The 16,242-nt window shown below is 44.2% G+C and overlaps 1 long non-coding RNA gene across 1 annotated transcript in view; it reads right to left on the minus strand.

The window, feature by feature from the left end:
- Nucleotides 1–1,597: 1,597 nt before the first annotated feature.
- The window catches only part of LOC102259611, a 30,385-nt gene continuing 15,740 nt past the window's right edge, over nucleotides 1,598–16,242 (minus strand). The window contains exons 2-3 of the long non-coding RNA XR_001363430.1: nucleotides 4,460–4,877; nucleotides 1,598–2,831 (exon numbers count right to left, since the gene is read on the minus strand). This is a non-coding gene — a long non-coding RNA (uncharacterized LOC102259611). The remainder of the gene's footprint in view (nucleotides 2,832–4,459; nucleotides 4,878–16,242) is intronic.

Genomic DNA, 16,242 nt, shown 5'->3' on the forward strand with positions numbered 1-16,242 from the left:
CTTTTGGGGGTGAGGTCAAACCCTCTTTTTCTTTTTATGTCCATATTTTAAACCAAAATCCTATACAACCTCTAAACCAGAGTTAAATTAAAATCCTGGAAGATCCGGTCTCCGGCTTCAACCATTCTCTCCTGGCACTCTATGCAGTTCTTTATTGGCATTTGAAGATATCGTACTTGCCATTAATCCTTTGAGATAACTACTGAGACTGACTCCTTTCATGGTGATTATGGGGTCTTGAGTCAAAACAGTTTTTTCTGGGTCCTGAGGATGTAGTTTATATGTAAGTCTCTCATCTACTGAAAGCATATTTATAAATGATATGTTACTGGATTTACGTTCCATTGTTTTACAGGATCAACTACAGAATGTTCTTTCACATATTATGTGTTTTGGTTCTCACTGCACCAATAAGAGATTCACAATGAAAGGCAGTCCCCAGTCTGTGCTGAGAAGTCTATGGCTCTGCAACTTTCCAGAAGGATCTATATGTCTGTCCAACACACCAACTCCAACCATGCTTGGGTTCACAGGGTTTGGGTATTTCTGCATTGCAGCTGTTGTAACAGTTTCCCATGGCTGGTCCAAGATGTGCTCCGAAGTCCAGATCTTCCTGGTGCCAGTGGCCTGTGCAGTGTCTGGGTGGTGCAAAGAGGCAAAGAAGCCACTCCTATTTTTTTTTAATGTAAGCTCTTTATTCATTCAACCAACATGATGAGCTTTGGTTTTCTTATCTGCAAAATGGAGATGTCTACCTTCACTGAGTTACTATGAAAATTTCATTATTAATAGACATTCAATAAACGACAACCCTCTAAAGCACTAGACTGAATACTGGAGGCATTAAGAATACAAATAGCAAGGCCCATGGACGTAGACAATGGGGTGGTGAGGGCCTGAGGTGGGGGCAGGCTGGAGGGGGTCAATGGGGGAATTCTTAAAAAAAAAAAAATACAAATAGCTCCCTGCTCTCTAGAAGCTAAGGCTCCAGGCAACGCCCCCCCTTGCCCGCCATCCACGCGCCCCCCTCCGCCCCCTGTATCAAACAGGATGGGAAAATTCAAGAGAAAACACTGACATGTTTTACAAAAAGCTACAAGTTTACTAACAACCATATTCTAACATGTATCAAAGTTTCAAGCAGGTCATTTTGAACCTCAAATAAGAAATCACAATATTAACTAAAAATCAAAAAGGATAGTGGTGGTGATTTATGGGGTTTCAGTAAAAAATGAAAATGCAGAAAATGTTTACTTTGGTAGATCTGTGTTGATGCTGTATTTTCTTTGAAAAGCTTCAACTGTTCCTCCTTTGTGACTATCTTCTAAAATGCCCTGTTGGCAATTATAGTACAAACCACAGGTTCTTACAAACACGGAATCCTGACAGGTGATCACATGTGTTCTTGGCATCAAAGGTGCCTTCACAGCCCTGGCCATGGGGCTCAGTTGCTTGGTCCAGTGCACCAAAGGGTTTCGGGTTTGATCCCTGGTAGGAGCATGTACGGGAGACAACTGATTGATGTTTCTCTCACATGGATGTTTTTCTCTCTCTTTCTCTCCCCCCGCCCCTCTCTAATTCCCTCTACCTCCTTCTTTTTCTAAAATCAATAAAAACATATCCTCAGGTGAGAAGTTAAAAAAAAAAAGTCTTCATAGACCACATGAACTGTTCCCCTCGTTTCAGGTGTGTTCCCCATTCTGATTAGACAAATAGGTCCATATTTCCCAAATATGTCATACATCTCATCTCTTCAGCTATGATTTTGTAAGACAAATTCCTTATATACAAAATTGGATTTACTTCAGGTGGAAGTTGAATGTTCACCCTCTTGACTGCTTGCATTGCCATCTCAGCAGGCTGATGAGGTTACTGCAGCAAACACGGGAATTCTCCTGACTCCTCCGAGCTCACTCAGCTTTGAGAGCAACACAGCATCTGTTACTGCACCTTTGCTTTAGAATTTTAACTTTTTATGAATTCAGTTCTCTGTGAAACTCCTCATTTTCTTTATTTACTTTATTGTGCTAATCAGTTATTTTGAAGTCCATGTCTGATTGCTCCAATATCTTCATCTCTGGTGGGTCTATCACTGCCCGCGCCCCCAGTCCTGTTTCTCAGTTGCCTAGTAACCTGTCAGGCACTGTGTATGTCAGAATGGTGGAGAGTCAGGATGATGTCTCCCTCCTGGATGGGCAACAGAGGGACAAGCTGCCATAGTCCAATCGGGGGCTCAGCTGAAACTGAGCTTGTCTGCAGTCCTTATGAAGTCCAATCCACCTGTGGCTTGCCCCCACTCCCAGAGTGCCACCCCCAAAGGTCCCCGCTGAGAGTCTGGCATATTTCTTAGGGTCATTACTCTTTGACACGCCCCGAACAATTCCCAGCACCATGAAACTGCCGAAAATCCTGTTCCGCTTTTCAGCACTCTGCTTCTCTTACCTGAGCAATATCACCAGCAAATGCCTTGAGAGAAAACTGCTGCTGCCAACTTCACTTCTTTGGCCTCCTTCCTCGCAGGAGTCTTGGCGCTCAGGTCCTGCCTCCTCAGCAGGCCACACTCCCAGCTTGGGCTTCCCAGCCCTGCAAACTTGTGTGGAGCTCCTCTAGCTTCTCTGCCTCTTGGCAGCCACCTTACCCAGCCCCGAGGGGAGAAGCCAGTGCAGGAAGTAGGGCTGACCTCCTTGAGCTCCCCTCTGAGTCGTGCTGCGGGAGTGACTCTGCAGATCTTCAAGCTGGTGCCTTCTGAGTTAGGCCAGTTCTCCGAGTCCTCAGCAGGCAGTGGTCTACTGCAAGCTACTCCACGGCCAGAAGCAGTCTGTTTTCATTACCTGGAATGAATCGCTAAACTGGAGAGTTGGAAGGGATGTGGGCTGATAATTAGGCAAGCTGGTCCAACTAGCATAGGCCACGTGGACATCTCCGAGCTACAAATGTCCCATACAGAGGTATGCGGCCAATGAGAAGGCCAGATGGGACACAGCCCATTCCCCTCTGCCCAACCAAGAATCTCCAGGATTGAAGGCCTCCGTATGCTCATCTGAACCCTATGGTATCTGCCCTCATTAGCCCAGTCCTAAAAGTGAGATGGCACAGTGCCAAGGCAGGGCAACTCTACACATTAGACGTTCATCCCACACTCCTCTGGGAACAGAGCATTCATCCTCGGCTCAGGGCTATTGCCTCGCTCCTGGAGGAGAAGCCTGGGGGCCTGCGACTGCCAGCACTAGGGCTGCATCCTTTCCGGGGACGCTGCCCCCTCAGCCAAACGGTCAGTGATGGCTTCCGATGGGTAATGACGGTTTCTGAGAAAACTGCACCCTCTTCAGTTGCGCTGGTTGTCTCATTGAAGAGTGAGCATCTCACAGAGCAGAGCTGACTTGGTCCTCTCTGATGAATGACTGAAGGGACAGGCTTCTGCCACTGGGCCATTCTCCTCAGCCTCCATGTCCCCATGGGAGATAAGGGAGCCCCAAAGTTACAGCTCCTAATGGGGAGGGAGGGAGGCTCTCCATGGACTAAGGAGCCTTCAGAGCAATACTCAAGGCCTGGCCAGAAAGCAGAGCTCAGAACGACTCTGTTCTGTCATGGAGATGCCAGAGGAAAGGCTGAGGACTGCCAGAGAGCAGGACCCAGAGCACAGCTGGCGTGGGCTTATCTCCATTGAGAGAAGGGGACCGCCTGTGCCCAAGCACAGGACTGTCATGTGGGCAAGTGGCCCCCGGGGTTGATACCTGTGTGACGGTGCTGCCCCACAACACAGAGGCCACCACAGCTCTCGCCACGGAACCTCACGCCTGAGTCCCAAAAGTGGGCATCTTTTCCAACTCTGCCCACTCCTTTCTGGATGAGCCAGCTGGGAAAGGCTGCTCCTACTGTCTTCCCCACATCCCTATTCCCCACCCCTCTGCTCACCTTCCATGCTCTCAGTATCCTTGCACCTCAGAGTGCAGGACAGAGGTGATGTGGCCCTACCAGTGGGAAGGACACTCCCCTGGGTGCTTCACCTGCACCACCATGGGAAACCATAAGCTGTAACAGTCCTACAGCTAAATGCTTCTCTTGGGGGACGCCGGGATATGCACAGTGAGAGCTTGTAGGGGGTTCAGGTGTATGAGGAGAAAGGCTTCTACTGAACCATCCTCCCCCAGTGCCTCAGCCTTCCCCTAACAGTCACCTCGTCAGGCCTGCCGTCAGTGAGAGATGCTGCACTTGTCCTACCCTGCTTATGCGGGGCCCGATGGTGGGCAGACACAGGGCCTTGCCTCCACTCTCCACCCAGAGGTCTGGGCACTGCCCCCGGGAGGGGCCTGAGACGCAGAGTCCCAGCTGTGGAAACAAGAAGGTGCCCCTAGGAGGAGACCAGGAAAGGCAGCTACAGCCTTTGGCCTCTTGGGAATGGCAAGCTCCAGGCTGTGGGAGCAGCACCGTTCTCACGCCACGTCTCCACTCCACTCACCTTGTGAGGCTGACTTCCCAGACTCTGGGTGGCCCGCACGGAAGCACAGCTGCCCCAAGCATGGAGGTGCAGGAGGGCAGCACTGGCCACCACCAGCCACTTCAACCCAGCTACAGCCATGGACAGGCCTCACGCAGAGGCAGAGGTGGCCGCAGGAAGCCAGCGATGAGTCCAGCTCAGTGCTCTCCATCCTGGTCCTCTGACCAAGGCAGAATGGCTAGAGGTAGGGGTCTTGTTGGTCCAGCTCCCCCTCGTCCGAAGGCTGCTGGGGTCCTGGTGGGCCATGGAGGCAGTGCATGGGTGACCTGTTCCTTTCCTCACTTGGGCTCCTGTGTAGTTTCTCTCACCAATGGTGGCCATTGAAGCTGGTAAAACATGAGCTTGCTGTGCCATCTTGCTGTTCCCATTCATACAGTGACTGGTTAATAAAAGAAAAAAGGGAGTGTTAATGTCAGTCATATTAGCCAGAAGGCACCACCTGTTCTAAAACATCATCAAATTCCTGACAGGCTGTTCCATTTTTTGATCATTTGTTTATGAACTCATTTTATTTTTAAAAATATATTTTTATTGATTTCAGAGAGGAAGGGAGAGGAAGAGATAGAAATACCAATGATGAGAGAGAATCATTGATCAGCTGCTTCCCCATGCCCACACTGGGGGTGTGCCCCAACCGGGAATCAAACTGTGACCTCCTGGCCCATAGGTCAACGCTCAACCACCGAGCCACGCCAGCCAGGTATGAACTCATTTTAGAGTAAAAGGGACCCTGAACAATGAGAAAACTGGACAAGAAATGATACTTTTTTTTTAGTCCCTGGACACCAGTGCAGAACAGTGAGTCCCCAAGAGAAGGGAAACCGTGAGACTGAGCCCTATGACTGTACCAGCTGTGGCCGAGGTGGTTTCCAGGCTACAGTGTAAGGAGGGAAACTCAGACCCGGCCATCTTCTGGAAGGAGAATTAGGAGGTCAGGGAGGCCCAGGTAGCTAGAATGCATGAGGCAGAGTGTTAGGGGCTGGGGATGCACAGACAACAGAGCTCCAGGATCTGCAGAGGGTCCCTTGAGTCTTCGGCTGAGGACAGGTCTGTACCTGTGTGAGAGAAACTACGGAGGAGGCCCAGGCAAGAATCCCTGGAAATGAGCAGACAGAATAGAGGAAGGGAGAGGAAGAGATAGAAATACCAATGATGAGAGAGAATCATTGATCAGCTGCTTCCCCATGCCCACACTGGGGGTGTGCCCCAACCGGGAATCAAACTGTGACCTCCTGGCCCATAGGTCAACGCTCAACCACCGAGCCACGCCAGCCAGGTATGAACTCATTTTAGAGTAAAAGGGACCCTGAACAATGAGAAAACTGGACAAGAAATGATACTTTTTTTTTAGTCCCTGGACACCAGTGCAGAACAGTGAGTCCCCAAGAGAAGGGAAACCGTGAGACTGAGCCCTATGACTGTACCAGCTGTGGCCGAGGTGGTTTCCAGGCTACAGTGTAAGGAGGGAAACTCAGACCCGGCCATCTTCTGGAAGGAGAATTAGGAGGTCAGGGAGGCCCAGGTAGCTAGAATGCATGAGGCAGAGTGTTAGGGGCTGGGGATGCACAGACAACAGAGCTCCAGGATCTGCAGAGGGTCCCTTGAGTCTTCGGCTGAGGACAGGTCTGTACCTGTGTGAGAGAAACTACGGAGGAGGCCCAGGCAAGAATCCCTGGAAATGAGCAGACAGAATAATCCCCAGAGCTCATAGCGCGATGGGAACATTTTGTGTTCCCACAGCCATGTGGAAAGTCCTCCTAATTCACAGGACATTGGGTAGAATCCTTAGAAGGGCATCCCCCTTCACAATGGGGCTCAATTAGCCACAGACCAAAGGCAGCTCTGCACCCACCCGAACAAAGCTCAGAACCAACTGATGCCAAGGAACTTAACTGCACGCCAGACCAAGATTCACACTATTTGAAGAAATATAACAAAACCCAGCAACCAACAACATAAATTCACAATATCCAGTATCCCGTAAGGTCTATCAGGGCTCAGCCAGGCTACAGAAATCACATGGTATTTTAAACAATGGAAGTTAATATAAAGAATTATTAGCTATTTATAGGGAATTAACTAAAAGAGAACTGTACAGAATACCCTAGGGCAGTGGTTGGCAAACTGCAGCTCGGCAAACCGCGGCTCTCGAGCCACATGTGGCTCTTTGGCCCCTTGAGTGTGGCTCTTCCACAAAATACCCGAAGTTTCAATCGCACTGTACGTGCGCACCCACACGTGGTATTTTGTGGAAGAGCCACACTCAAGGGGCCAAAGAGCCGCATGTGGCTTGTGAGCCGCGGTTTGCCGACCACGGCCCTAGGGTGAAGAGAGGTACCCAAGGGAAGGATTCCAACCTGGGAGATGGTGGTCACAGCCCACTGGATGGAAATTCAATAGGCTCTCCAGACCAAGGCCAGGGGTAATAACCACCTGCTAGGATGCTAACACAATTAGCTGGGAAGCTGTCTGCAAAGAGTGCTAGGATGCCACCAGGCTGGAGGTGCTGATGACCTAACCAGAAAGCTACCAGGAGGCCAGCTGGGGTTCCCATGGAACTTGCCTGGCAGTGCCTGTCCCCTTCCAGATATATAAATAACCTCACCACTGGCATCTGTGAGAGTGCTGCTGAATTTGTAGCTAGGAAGCCGCCAGAGAAAGTGCCATGGAAACTCAGGGGAGGTGAGCACCCCTATGTGTCCAACATGTTAGTCCACATCACAGAACAGCAATTAGCAAAGCACACAGAACCAGGAAAAGGACTTTCCCTTCCAGCACCCTCCACTGGCAAGATTATCACCAGGATAGCTGACAAAGGAGAAATGTTCCAGTATTACAAGCAGGCAATGAAGGGTGCAAAAAAGAAAATATGAACCATGACTATAAGAAAAATCAATGAATAGGAACTGACCTAAAAATAACAGAGATAGAGGAACCAGCAGACAAGGACAATAGAATAGATATTATACATATGCTTCATACATTAGGAAGGCAGAGCTTGATGAGATCATGGAAGGTATAAACCCAAATCTCGGAACTTTTGCATATGAAATAAACAATATCTGAAATGAAAACATACACATTATCAGATTAACATCAGATAAACACTGAAAAAGAAAAGATCAGAGTTCAAAGACAGAAAATGAAGCTATTCAAATAAAGCACAGGGCGGGGGAGGGGAAAGCACCAGACATTATCAAGTAATCCAATGTGCATGATAGAGGCCCAGAAAAAGAAGAGCACTAGAGAGACAGAAACAACGTCTGAAAAATAATAAGAAAAATATCCTAAATATGATGGAAACTATACGTTCACAGATCTAAGAGGATTAATAAAACTCAAGAAGAAAAAACCTCAAGAAATCAACACCAAGAGGGTGGAAGCGGGCTGGGAAAAGTCAATGGGGGGCAAGGGGACATATGTAATACTTTCAACAAGAATTTTTAAAAATATTAAAAAATAAATAAATAAAGCCCTGCATGGTTTGGCTCAGTGGATCGAGCATCGGCCTACAGACTAGAGGGTCCCGAGTTCGATTCCAATCAAGGGCACATGCTCGGGTGAAGGGCTCCATCCCCAGTAGGGGACATGCAGGAGGCAGCCAATCAATGATTCTCTCTCATCATTGATGTTTCTATCTTCCTCTCCCTCTCCCTTCCTCTCTGAAATCAATAAAAATATTAAAAATAGCCCTAACCGGTTTGGCTCAATGGATGGAGCGTCAGCCTGCAGACTGAAGGGTCCCAGGCTCGATTCTGGTCAAGGGCAGGTACCTTGGTTGCGGTCACATCCCCAGTAGGGAGTGTGCAGGAGGCAGCTGATCGATGCTTCTCTCTCATCGATGTTTCTAACTCTCTATTCCTCTCCCTTCCTTTCTGTAAAAAAAAAAATCAATAAAATATAAAAAAATACATATATATTAAAAATAAGTTAATAAATAAACTAAAAATTAAAAAATGTTGTGAAGTGAAAAAAAAAAAAAAAGAGCTCTAACCGGTTTGGCTCAGTGGATAGAGCGTTGGCCTGCGGACTGAAAGGTCCCAGTTCGATTCCGGTCAAGGGCATGTACCTTGGTAGCGGGCACATCCCCAGTAGGGGGTGTGCAGGAGGCAGCTCATCGATGTTTCTCTCTCATTGATGTTTCTAACTCTCTATCCTTCTCCCTTCCTCTCTGTAAAAAAATCAATAAAATATATTTTTTTAAAAAGAAATCAACACCAAGGCACATCATAATCAAGTTGTTGAAAACCAGTATTCAAAAAGAAATCCTAAAAGCAGCCAGGCTAAAAAAGCACATTATGTACAGATAAATAAGGATAAGAAAGACAAGGGACTTCTGCTTTAAGCCAGAGGACAAATGGAATGTCACCTTTATTTTTTTAAATTTCATACTAGGGCTGTGCCACACTTATTGCCCTGGCTGGTGTGGCTCAGCTGGCTGAATGTCGTCTCATGCACCAAAAGGTCAGGGTTCAATTCCCACTAAAGGCACCTGTCCAGGTTGCTGGTTCAGTCCCCAGTTGGGGTGGGTACAGGAGGAAACCAATCGATGCTTCTCTCTTACATTGATGTTTCTTTCTCTCTCTCTCCCTCTGTCTTCCTTTCTCCCTAAAATCAATAAAAACATATTTTTTTAAAACCACAAATGAATAAACAAAACAGAACCACAGGTACAGAGAACAAATTGAGGTTACCAGAGGGGAAGGGGGAAGAGGAAGGATTAAAAAGGTGAAGGTAGATAAGAGGTACAAAATTCCAGTTATAAAATAAAGAAGCCAAGAGGAAGTAAGGTATAGCACCAGGACTATGTCAACAATATCGTAACAACTTTGTCCAGCGAGCGATGATTAATAGACTTATTGTGGCAATCACATCTGAATCACTATGCTGCACACCTGGAACTAATATAATATTGTGTACCAACTATACTTTAATATTTAAAAAATAAAAAAGTAAATAAAGGCAAGGGACTTTCATTTTCTAATCTGGCATGTAAATAACTTGGAAGTTGTCACTATCATCCTTACACTAAGAAAATGGCTGAACAAACTGAAAAGAACAACTCTTTTTAGATCCATCAGAGAACTGAGGTCACAGGACAAGACACTACCCAAGCAACTGGAGAAAGACAGGCAGATAGAGAGTCACGGCTTACTGAAGCAGGCACCCAGGGCAGAAACGGGCAGGAAAAATAAAAATATAATGGATGAATTGCTGGAGGCTCAGTGTGGACAAGTTTGAGAGTTAATACAATTTCAGGAGGCCCATTAGGGGGACCCTCATACTTTTGTGAGGTTTGCCTCCAGGAGCCCCACCAGGTTCTCACAGTGGAGGTCAAAGAAAAAACAAAACACCCTTGTGCTTCTGGCAGGGGGAAGGGAAAAGTAGCCATTTTGAGATATGCCCAGAGTATTCTGTTCTTGTTAAGGCCTGTCCTCAGGTAAACTGTTCGTTTGTTGTTGTTTTTTTAATCTATTTTTATTGATTTAAGAGAGGAAGGGAGAGGGAGAGAGATAGAAACATCAATGATGAGAGAGAATCACTGATCAGCTGCCTCCTACTCTCCCCCAACTCCAACCCGGGGATCGAGCCCGAAACCCAGGCATATGCCCTGAAGGGGAATCAAACCATGACCTCCTGGTTCATAGGTTGACGCTCAACCACTGAGCCATGTCAGCTGGGCTCAGATAAACTATTTTATGAGAACTTAACTTATTTAGGTTTTACCAGAACCTAATTAACTTGGGGAAAGGAAAATGCCCTACTCTATCCCCCTCTGCCTTCCTATTTCATATAAGGAGGGGAGGGGGGGGCAAACAGAAAAGCACTTGTGAAGGTCACAGTCTAGCCCAGCCGTGGGCAAACTACGGCCCGCGGGCCGGATCCGGCCCGTTTGAAATGAATAAAACTAAAAAAAAAAAAAAAAAGACCATACCCTTTTATGTAATGATGTTTACTTTGAATTTATATTAGTTCACACAAACACTCCATCCATGCTTTTGTTCCGGCCCTCCGGTCCAGTTTAAGAACCCATTGTGGCCCTCGAGTCAAAAAGTTTGCCCACCCCTGGTCTAGGGGTTCACTAAAAGACTAAGATCGAATCACAACTACAGAACACTCCTCCTCCTTACCACATCAACAGGGCTCGTGTATAATAATAGGCAAATACTAATACAACTGATGAAACTGCACTATTCAGACCTTAAGAAATCTCTATGAAACCCTAAAGACAACAGAGGAGACAAAAACAAGGACACCAGGGGAAATATTAGCTCTGACATGTATAGCTATAGCAAACACAGCCTAACTCCTAGATAAACATAAAACCTCACACTAATGGCCTAATTTCCTGAGTTCCTTTGACCCAGTGCATCATGTCCAGCATTCAAAAAATTCCAAAACATACTAGAAGAAAAAAACACAGCCCTGACCGGTTTGGCTCGGTGAATAGAGTGTCGGCCTGCGGACTGAAGGGTCCCAGGTTCGATTCCAGTCAAGGGCATGTACCTTGGTTGTGGGCACATCCCCAGTAGGGGGTGTGCAGGAGGCAGCTGATCGATGTTTCTCTCTCATCGATGTTTCTAACTCTCTATCCCTCTCCCTTCCTCTCTGTAAAAAATCAATAAAATATATTTTTTTTTAAAAAGAAGAAAAAAACACAGACTTTGAAGAGGTAAGAGTAAGCATCAGATCCAGCCAGACTCAGAGATAGGAGATTTGTTATAATTATCAAGCCAGGAATATAAAATAAGTATGATTAGTATGTTAAGAACTCTAGTGCAAAAATGTGAACAACATATAAGATCACATGGGTAACATAAGCAGACAGATGAAACTTTTTTTTTAATCTTCACCACCGTGGTCGGCAAGCTGCGGCTCGCGAGCCACATGCGGCTCTTTGACCCCTTGAGTGTGGCTCTTCCTAAGCCTTAGGAGTACCCTAATTAAGTTAATAACAATGTACCTACCTATATAGTTTAAGTTTAAAAAATCTGGCTCTCAAAAGAAATTTCAATCGTTGTATTGTTGATATTTGGCTCTGTTGACTAATGAGTTTGCCGACCACTGCCCTAGGATATGTTTAGAGAGGGAGGGATGGAGGGAGAGAAGGGAGCGGGAGAGAGAAACATCAATGTGAGAAAGGAACATCTATTAGCTGCCTCCCATATGTGTTCTGACCAGGGATTGAACCTGCAATCCAGGCATGAAATGACACTCAAACAACTGAGCCACACCGGCCAGGGCAAATAAAGACTTTCTTTTTTAAAAAAATATTTTTATTTATTTCTGAGAGGAACGGAGAGAAAGAAACATCAATGATGAAAGAGAATCATTGATGAGCTGCCTCCTGCACACCCCTTACTGGGGATCAAGCCCACAACCCGGGCATGTGCCCTTGACTGGAATTGAACGCGGGCCCCTTCAGACCGCAGGCTGACGCTCTATCCATTTAGCCAAACAGGCTAGGGCAAGACTTTCTTAAACCAACAAAAATTAAGAGAATTGCCCTGACTGGTTTGGCTCAGTGGATAGAGTGTTGGCCTGTGGACTGAAGGGTCCCGGGTTCGATTCCGGTCAAGGGCATGTACCTTGGTTGCGGGCACATCCCCAGTAGGAGGTGTGCAGGAGGCAGCTGATGGATGTTTCTCTCTCATCGATGTTTCTAACTCTCTATCCTTCCTCCCTTCCTCTCTGTAAAATATTAATAAAATATATAAAAAAAACTAAGAGAATTTAGTCACCAGTAGACTTACCTTGCAAAAAATGTTAAAAATTCTTCAGAAAAAAAGAAAATGTTACAGGTCAGAAACAGATCTATACAAAGAAGGAATAAATGAAGGAAATTTTTTTTTTTCTTAATTGACCTAATAAGTTTGTTCAAAATAAAAATGGCAATGAGGGACTGGGTGAAAAAGGTGAAGGAATTAAGCAAAAAAAAAAAAAAAGTAAAATCAATAATGGCAACAATGTATATGGTGACTGCAGGTTCTGAAGAAAGAATGATTGCAATGTCATAGGGATGGGAAGAATTGGGAAGACTGTCATAAAGTACTTGCACTACCCATAAAGTGGTATAGTTTTAGTTGCAAGTGGACTTGGAAGTGAATTTTGGATAAAAATCAGAAAGAAAACGGAACAAAGAAAAGTGAGTAGAGCCTAAGAGATTTGTGGGACACAATTAAGCAGACCAATATACAGCTTGTGAAGTAAATGTATATTGCAAATTCAAGGGCAAACACTTTTCTAAAAATTAAAAAATTTTATTTATTTATTTCAGAGAGGAAGTGAGAGTGAGATAGAAACATCAATGATGAGAGAGAATCACTGATCTGCTGTCTCCTGCACACCCCACACTGGTGATCAAGCCCACAACCTGGGCATGTGCCCTGTCAGGAATCGAATCATGACCTCCTGGTTCATAGGTTGACACTCAACCACTGAGCCATGCTGGCCAGGCTTTAAAAGATTATTTTTTAAAGTATAATAATATGCTAAGGGAATGAAAAAATGTAATCATAGAAAATGTTCAATTAAAGACAGAAAAAGATGGAGGACAAAACAAAAACAAATTAAAAAGGCAATTCATAGAAAACAGTAACAAATATGGTAGCTATTAATCCAATAGTATCGATAATAACTTTAAATGTCAATGGTCTAAGTACACCATTTAAAAGAGAGGTTGTCAGAGTGGATCAAAAAACAAGACCCAACTATATAATGTCTTCAAAAAACCCACTTTAAATATAGAAATACAGATAGATTAAAAGAAAGGGATGGATAAATACATACCATGTTAACACTAATCAAAGGAAAGCTGGAGTACCTTTATTAATATCAGACACAGCAGATTTCAGAGCAATGAAAATTATGAAAGATAAAGAGGGGCATTACATAATGATAAAGGGGTCAATTCTTCACCAAGAAATAATAATCCTTAATGTGTATGTTCCTAACAACTCAACTTCAAAATACACAAGTCAAAAATTTACAGAACTGCAAGGAAAGACAGATGAATCAATTATTATAGCTGCAGACTTCAACACCCCTCTTTCAGAAATGGACAGATCCAACAGACAGAAAATCAGTAAGGATGTGGTTAAACTCAACATCACCATCAATCAATTGGATAAAATAAACCTCTATAGACTACTTTATCCAACAACAGAATATGCATTCTTCTCCAGCTCACATGGAACATTTACCAAAGTAAATCACATTCTGGGCCATTAAAAAATGCCTTTACAAATTTAAGAGAACAGAAATCACACAATGTATGCTCTCAGTCAACAAAAGAATTAAACCAAAAAAAAAAAAAAAAGAATTAAACCAGAAATTAATAACAAAAATAGCTGGAAAATTCCAAAATACTTGGGGATTAAACAACACACTTCCATATAACACATAGGTCAAAGAAGAAGTCTCAAGATAAATTAAGAAATATATTTAACTAAACGAAAATGAAAATAAAACTTACCAAAATTTGTGAGATGCAGTGAAAACAGTGCTTGGAGGGAAATTTATAGCATTGAATGCACGTATTATAAAAGAAGAAAGATCTAAAATCAATAATCTAAGCTTCCACTTTAGGAAACTAGAAGACAAGCAAATTAATTCTAAAGCAAGCAGAAGAAAATAAAAAATAAAAATTAGAGCAGAAATCAATGAAATTGAAAACAGAAAACTAAGAAACCAAAAGCTGATTCTTTGAAAACATCAGTAAAATATATAAACCTTTAGCCACCTAAGACAAAAGGAGAGAAGACACATATTACTAATAACCAAAATGAAAGAGGGGATGTGACTACACATCCTATGGACATTAAAGGATAATAAAGGAATACTAGGAACAACTCTATACCAACAAATGAGATAACTTAGAGGAAATGGGTCAATTCCTTGAAAGCGCAATCAACCAAAACTCATACAAGCAGAAACAGATAATGAGTAGGCTTATATCTACTAAAGAAACTGAGCCCTAACCGGTTTGGCTCAATAACTAGAGCGTCAGCCTGAGGACTGAAGGGTCCCAGGTTCGATTCCGGTCAAGGGCATGTACCTTGGTTGCGGGCACATCCCCAGTGGGGGGTGTGCAGGAAGCAGCTGATCAATGTTTCTCTCTCATCGATGTTTCTAACTGTCTATCCCTCTCCCTTCCTCTCTGTAAAAAATCAATAAAATATATATTTTTTTAAAAATTTAAAAAAAAGAAACTGAATCAACAATAACCTTTTAAAACAGAAAGCACCACGCCCAGATAGGTTCTACCAAAATTTAAGATGTTAAACAAATTCACTACACTCTCTTTCAGAAGAGAAAAGCAGAGAGAATACTTCCCAACTCATTCTGCTCTGCATTACCTTAATACCCAAGCCAAACAAAGACATTATAAGAAAAGGACAACATTAATATCTTTCTTGAGTATACATACAAAAATCCTCAACAAAATATAAACAATCTGAATCCAAACAATGTATAAAAATAATTATATGTCACGACCAAGTGGAATTTATCACAGGATGATTCAAAAATAAGTCAGCACATTAACAAGCCAAAGAAGAAAAACCATATCATATTAATAGACTGCAGAAGATACACTTCACAAAATTCAATACCTATGTCATATTCTTTTTAAAAAAAACCAACTCAGTATACTAGGAATAGGGAGGAACCTCCTCAACATGACAATAGACCATCTACAGAAAACCTACAGTTAAGGAATGACATCAGCAAAATGGATAACTAGGAAGCTCCAAGCCCTTGTTCCTAAGGAGACAACAAAAAACAACAACCAACCAACCAATACTGGCTGAACTAACCTTACCGGAGATCTGAGAAACAGTCAAATATCTATGTAAGTCAAGTAAACGCCCAACTAATGCCAACCCTCCCTGGCATGGCACTGTCTTGGTCTAGAGCAGCAGTCACCAACCAGGTGGTCCGTGAGGTCTGAAAGGTTGGCGACCGCTGGTCTAGAGGAATCAGCAACCCAATTACCTCCCTCAAACAAGAGGGAATAGAGGAGATCTTATTTGCTATGTTCTATCTAACCCATCTTGGGTTATCTAACCTCTGTCTCATCTAACTTGGATCTCAGGCAGAGAAAAGCAGCAGGCAGTAATCATGAAAGCTACGGGAAGAACAAAGACTCTCAGCCATCTGGAACAAGAGTTTATAAGTGGAGATATATAATAGACAATGTAAGGCCACAAAAAGATGCTGGAGAAGAAACTCTTTGGGTAATTAAGACTTTCAAAAACAGCCATGTAGAGAGAAACCAAGATGGTGGCATAGGTAAACACCGGAAATTGCTGCCTCCCACAACAAATTCAAAAATACAACTAAAAGACAAAACGGACATCATCCAGAACTACAGGAAGGCTGGCTGAGTGGAAATTCTACAACTAGAAGGAAAGAGAAAAGTACGCTGAGACTCAGAGGAGCTGCGGAAGTGCAGAGGTACGGAGGCGCACGCTGCAAGGACTGGCAACCGAGGACGCGGCTGTCTTTTTGAATCGGGAGGGAGTCACAAGCCCCCGACTGCTCTGAACTCCAGTTCCGGGCAAGTCTCTGGGGACCCAGACTCATACAGGGAGAAACTGGACTGTTTGGCAGCGGGCAGAACTCGGAACTCGAGGGCAGCTTTCTCTCAAAGGTGCTTGCAGCGATTACCAGGACACTGAGACACGGGGCCCCTTAGGGCAGGGCTGAGGATCAGCCATAGCTGCTTGCTCCACCCTGTTGAT

Source organism: Myotis brandtii, unplaced genomic scaffold (assembly GCF_000412655.1).
Source record: "Myotis brandtii unplaced genomic scaffold, ASM41265v1 scaffold397, whole genome shotgun sequence".
Classification (NCBI taxonomy): Eukaryota; Metazoa; Chordata; class Mammalia; order Chiroptera; family Vespertilionidae; genus Myotis; species Myotis brandtii.